Here is a 6,864-nt window from a genome sequence, read left to right on the forward strand (position 1 = left end):
GATTCTTAATGCTAGAAAAGGACGCATTTCGTACCCAGTATCCAGCGTTAGGCTACATGTTGTTAATATTTATCTTAGAATACCGCAGCAACAAAATTAGTCAAACAACGCTACATACCAGGCCAAGCTCCTTTAACAACACTTTTGACTTCTTTAACAATGCCTGATAAACGAGGCCACTTGTTTTCATCGCCAAGCAAGAGTATGTTGTTGTTACTTCGCTTCACAAAAGATAGACATCTTGATTCTAAAGAGCTGGTATTTTATTTTGAAAACTTTGGTAATTCAGACATTTGGAATCTCACACAAAATTTGAGGTAGGCCTACTCACAACACAAATTGATAATTAATCTGCTTAAATGAAACATTAAGGATATTATAAGTAGGCTAAGGTCAAAGGTAGGCTCATAAGTTCTAAATGTATGCTGAAGCTTTCCTTTTAGCTGTTCATTCTTTAACTTGGATCTAACTTAAACAAAAATTAAGTCTTAAAAATTGCCCACCTAGTTTCAAACTAGGGGGGCAAAGAAAGGGCTAAGGGGGCAAGCAAAGGGACTAGGTGGGCAATTGCCCACCTAGCTTATATGTGAAAAGATGCTATGTTTTGCTGCCGTTTCCTTTTGTTGGTTTTATTCCCGTAAGCTGTTGGTACCTTTATCATAGCTGTTGTTTTCCAACAAAGAAAATAAATTGAATTGAATGTTGCGTTTTTGAAAGTATATTTGCAAAGACACAATCTGGGAAAATTTTGTTGGCCCCCCAAAATGTTTTACTTTCCTACGGCTATGGGTTCTCCGACCCGCGAGCCTTTTTTTACAGTCACTCGACCCTTTCTCAAAAAAGTTTGGTGACCTTTGAAGGTTAACTCGCAAGCCATTTCAATGCGTAGACTTTGTGCTGGCATATGTTTTCTTTCCGTGACGTGAACAAGGGAAAGAGCGGAAGTTAACTTACTCGGTCCTCACTATGCTTTAAGTCGTCGATTTAAAAATAAATTATGAGGTTTTCAAGCACATTATCGTTTGTTTGTATACGCAGACTACCGTCACGTTATCGCGTGTTTCTTAACCATCCACAGAAATATTTACAAACAATTACAAAATGACTGACATACTGTATAATTGATTGATTTGATATTTGTTCTAGGACGAGGAAAGCTTCTTTGATAGCTTAATCCTGGCATTTTCGCAATGGCTTACTTGTAGAGGCTTTGAATCATTGACGCAGGCCCGGTCACCGAGATTGACAGTGTTGTTGCCAGAGAATTATTCCATCCACTAGGTGCCGCTGAATAGAGAGCAATCCTTGAAATGCGTTGCTCAAGCGCACACTCCAAGAGTCGAACTAGCGCCATTTGATTTTGAGAAGGGCGCTTAACCACTGAGCTAACGGGGCAGACAAAGTGCTGCTATAATGTGCTTATGATAGGGACGGTGGATCGTCTACCATTCCTAACTTACTAAATATCTTAGATTAAAAATAAACAAATGATCCAAAACTACAGTTTTCAAAGGTTAAGTAGAAGATATTGAGACTCGTAGGTACTGGAAATCGCACTGGACTCCACTGTGCCACTAAAGATTCTTGCATTAATGACTCAACGAACTAACAACCAGTATATCCATCATAAGGTGATATTCTTCTGAATAAGGTGCAAAACTAAAGGAACAGATGCACAACTGACACAAACCAGGCAAATGAGTTATCGATAAAAAGGTCTGCATAAAACTATAAGGTAAAAAACAGAAGGCAAGAGATAAACACTCACTGAAAGGCTTGACAAGTTCATGTTTAATCGATTAAGGCGTTTTTAGATATTTTTTTTCTTATACTCGATCAAACAAAGATCAGCAAAGTCATTTTTTTTCTGACGTGTTTAAACTTCACAAACAATTTGCAAACTTAATCTCAAGGTGTTACGACATGTTATCAACTCGTAAAGTTTCTTTATAATGCCAATCATCTTTGAATTTGTTTTCAATAATTGCCGCAATAAAAATTAGTCTGCCGGGTGACTTGTAAAAGACACGGCGAGCGACTTTTTCAACCTTTTAAGTGTTACGACTCTCGTGCCGTGCCTATCAAGCGTTTTACTTATTATGAATGAAGCGTTCTTGCTTAACAAACCACCCGTAGCCTACCACAAAATCAAACCATTACACAGGCAGCGTAAAGCGATCAAATACCCTCGTGCAGTTTTAAACAGGCTCAGGAAATGAAGGATCTCGTGGCGATTGAAGTGGTGAGCGGTTCTTGCACGATTGACACTACCGGTACGCTAAATGTGCATATACAATGCAGCGTGTGAAACAATGCTACGGTAGTTAGTGTGTATGTTTTGTTGCGCCCATTTTGTGTTTAGGCTACACCACACTTTTTGAAAATGAGTGTTTCAGCGAAAAAACTTGGAAAAAAGTCATCCCAGCCAGCAAAAACTTTTTTGGCACAGTTTCAACTACGATGGAAAATAATGTAAAAATGGCAAACTTTTCTGATTGAGAGAGTTACACCTCATCAGTGCGTTGCAGTTCAAACTATTTCAAAGGTGAATCGATGTATGCAAATGCGCTGTTTTCTATTAGCGCAGCAGGTAATCTACTTCTCTTTAAACAACATATAGACAATATGTAGAAACAGACAATAGAGGTAAATGTGAGAATCGTGGAGGTCACACTCACACAGTACACTATTGCACATGCATGACACAAACAACGATTCAAATGAGGTACTGTACGAGTGCACTACATAAGAGAAAAATATTGCACTGCTTGCCCAAAGTTGCATAAGAAACATACAATGAACAATGCTGTGAAGAACACTAGAAATTCAATAATGCCGAGTTGAAAATTGGGCCGAGATATAAGGGTCGGGTTTGGATTATTGCAAAATAATCATATCAGATTTTGGTTTGAATTTTGTGATCTTTACATAGATCGGGTTGGCTTCGCCACTTGATTTGTGAAAAAAATTTGAGCCTACCTCGGGGTGAAGATGTTAGAATTGCCTACAACTCTGCAGCATAGTTTAAACTTAAAGTGCAAATCTCAATAAAACTATGTAAAACTTGTATGCTTGCAAAACAAAATCTAACGAATTCATTCAATAGATAAAATTGTGCAATAAAACCAATCTATACATAATATGGGTGTACTACTGCACTAATGAACTTCATTATCGTCTAATTGCTCACACTGGTATCGTAACAGGCATCTAAGATTGCACACACTACTTCAGAAACAATGGAACGATCAGGTAATGTTTGTGCCATTCCATACATGGCACAGGCACCAGTTAATTTAGCGGACGGTTCTTGCAAAATGATAGAAACACATTGTTGGACGTCATGAATGAATTTATCAGCAACACCAGTTTGGGTGTGAAGCATAGTGCAGCATAAGTGAATGCTTGGAGGAAACTGAAGATTATTGAGGTTCCAACCCCGTTTCATCAGGGCAGTTGAAAGGAGCAGTATATCAAAGTCATGACTTCCAAAGGCTACAACACTTACCTCCGGCTTCCCAAAGATAAAAATATTTTCAATACCACGAAGCCTTTCTTCAATGTACCTTGCTATATTGATTATACTCTTCGTTTTGCTGATGTATCCTTCCCGGCCAATAAAAACCATGGTGGCCCAACAGGCAGCGATCACAGCACCACTTCTGCTTCCAGCAAACATTGGGGTACCATAAATACCCCCCTGCCAATCGGGAGTTACAAAGTATTGATAATGTATCCATTTCTTTGAAGAATATAGAATGATAGACGTTCCTTTCGGAGCATAGCCATATTTATGTGTGTCAGCAGATATGCTGGTTACCCCTGGTACTGAAAAATCGAATGGAGATATGGGATATCCAGCTTCTTTCATAAACGGTAATAGAAATCCCCCAAGACATGCATCTACATGAACAGGTATACCATAATATGAACCGAGCTCAGCAATTTCTTGTATGGGATCAATAACCCCATGGGGATACTGAGGTGCAGAACCAACGAGCATACAAGTTTTTCTAGAGATTGCACTCTTCATTGCATGAAGATCAACCTTTCGTGTGATTGGATCAACACAGATGTGAATCATTTTTATATTGAAATAATGACAAGCCTTTTCAAAAGCAGCATGAGCACTGATAGGACAAATCATTTCTGGCTTTTTTACGCCATTGGCATACGCCCAATCTCTGTATACTTTGCATGCTAAAAGAATGCTTTCTGTTCCACCTGCAGTGACACAGCCACAAGACGTAATGGGATCTCCTCGAAACAGATTGCAAGACATTCTAACAACTTCAGCTTCCATTTTTCTTGCTGAAGGAAATACATCAAAATGAAGAGGATAAGACCAAGCAAACTTATGATAAACGCCAGATACAACATCTGTCAATTCTGAGTCACCACAGTATACTGTTCCAGAAACGTTTCCTTGACTCCAGTCAACAGTGTCTAACGATAAGTACTCGTTGACTTCACTCAATATTTCTGATTTCTTTTTTCCTTGATGAGGTAAATGGTGCAGATATGACATCCCAGGTTTAAGAAGAAATAATTTCTTTGCTGATACATCCTGTAGAATTGCTTTCATTTTCTTTTGCACAATTCCATGAATTACAGGCAACTTTTTCACGTAGTAAAAGAATGTAGCTTTCACTTTTTTTGAAAAATTTTGACTTGTATCATTCCACAAACTAGAATAAACCCACTGTGAAACAAAAATTGCAGAAGCTGTAGTGAAAATAATGATCCATGGTTCCACTTCATACAATGTTTGGTTGATGGCTTCTTCAATTTGACTTAAAGCTTGTAAAATTTCTTGATAAACAAATGTGATGATAGTTTCAATACCCATTGTGCTGACTAGAAATAAAACAAAAACTAGGTAAGAACATAAAATCTATAATTTAATGAATAAAATAAAACATGCTTTAATTTTCATAACTTTTGTTAGGACAAGCTGTAAAAAACTATGCTATTTCCTACTGTACTTACTGTAGGCTACAATTATCATACAGATTTCTACAAACTCAAACTAAAAAAGTATTATCAAACTAAAGATTACATTCTTTCTTTTTAAATTTCTATTCCAAAGATTTTATTCTTTCTTTATAATCAATCAATCAATTTTATTTTGACATAGCTCTGCATTCATTTGAATGTACACATAGCAGAAAATATAACATATATATTTCTTTTATTCATATGGAAGGCACCGAAAAAAACATGCAGTTGTTTAAGTTAAAGGTTAAGGTGCCCCACATGGAATATTTTACTGTGTAAAATAAATAGTAGTGCAATACTATAAGTAGGAAATCAACAGACATTCTAAACAATATTAGTGTAAGATAGAATATTTTAACATACCTTGACAAAACAAACTTCAGTGTCTAAACATCATCATAAACATTTGGCTGACAGCAGTGCACAACAAATTCATAAAACATAATAAAAGAAAACTTAATACTTGATCAAAACACCAACAAACATTTTAACATCAATATTAAACAGAAACATGATAGCAAAGGTCTTGCCAAATCTAAAAAGAATAAACATGTGATAATCAACTTGTGTACAAGTGGTTGTGGAAACATTCCAATACCTAGATAAGCCTACAAGTCTACCCATGGTATAAGCCTGCTTTGATTCCTCAGTCCGCCCCGTTAGCTCAGTGGTTAAGCACCTGACTCAAGGTCATGTGATGCTGGCTCGACTCTGGGAGTGTGCGCTTGAACAATGCATTTTAGGATTGCTCCCGATTCATCGGCACCTAGTAGATAGAATAATTTCCAGGTAACAACATTTCAACAATCGGAAACTTCACTCTGCTGATCGCGGTAACCAACCTTGTGTCAAAAGCCATTATAAGTGTACAAAACTACAATGAATAACCTATGAAAGGCTTTGTCAGTCTGAGGATAAAGATTAAAAATCAACCAAACAAACCAGTCGGTTTAGCACCTGACTGAATGAACAAAGAAACTTCAAGTATAATATTAACAATATTTATATAGTGCCACATGCACAGTGTAAACTACGCTTCTGGGCACTGTACAATGTACATGATGATGGTGATAAAAAAATACTGTCAGTCATTACAGAGAAAAACTGTTCACCAGGCAATACTATCAGTCAGAATGTTCAGTAAAACAGAATATTTTCAAGCAAGTTTTAAATTTATTTAAATTTTTGGGCTTCATTTACACAAATAAGTAAATAATTCCAGCAGCTGCGACTGGGAGCTGTAATTGCCTTATTGTGTCTTATTGGAATGCAATTGATGCTGGAATGCTATTGTTCTGGCGGGTTTATGATATGCAATTAAAGTGTCAAGATAACTCAGCGCCAGAACCTTAGAAAACATAATATAATCTACCGTATATATATAATCTATAATAATAATATAATATATATACTATAATATAATCTATAATATAATCTAAAACAATGAAAACTATTAATACTACAAAAAGTGCTCAATGCTAAGCAAAAAAGCAAAGCAGAGCAAATTAAATCAAATCTAGTTATTACTATCTGAAGCCTTTACAAATTGTTTCACCTAACGGATCATCAGAAGGTCTTATTCAAATAGAATCAAATAAAATTAATATAATCTATGTGCATATTTGCAACTATTTTTGTCAAGGAAAGCTGGTGCAATTCTCTATTACCATGCAGTGAACTCGCCGCATCAGGATAAAACAGGTTAGTGATATCTACATTGTGAAGTAAGCAACGATCCTGCTGCTAAAAGTGAAACTTAATTTATTGCATTAGACATAATAATGCAAATGTCGCATAAAATTGATCAAAAAAGTAGCCTACAACTTAATTTAAAAACTTTCCTACAGTTTTGCTATAGCTTACAAG

At 36.3% G+C, this 6,864-nt stretch overlaps 1 pseudogene across 1 annotated transcript; it reads right to left on the reverse strand.

Moving 5' to 3' along the window:
• Nucleotides 1-1,631: 1,631 nt before the first annotated feature.
• Nucleotides 1,632-5,475, reverse strand: LOC145784518 (sphingosine-1-phosphate lyase 1 pseudogene; annotated as a pseudogene). The gene is made up of 2 exons (XR_014291016.1): nucleotides 5,362-5,475; nucleotides 1,632-4,857 (listed from the first exon to the last, which is right to left on the reverse strand). The product of XR_014291016.1 is annotated as a sphingosine-1-phosphate lyase 1 pseudogene (transcript).
• Between the last annotated feature and the right edge of the window lie 1,389 nt (nucleotides 5,476-6,864).

This window comes from Aplidium turbinatum, chromosome 15, assembly GCF_918807975.1.
Source record: "Aplidium turbinatum chromosome 15, kaAplTurb1.1, whole genome shotgun sequence".
In the NCBI taxonomy this organism is placed as follows: Eukaryota; Metazoa; Chordata; class Ascidiacea; order Aplousobranchia; family Polyclinidae; genus Aplidium; species Aplidium turbinatum.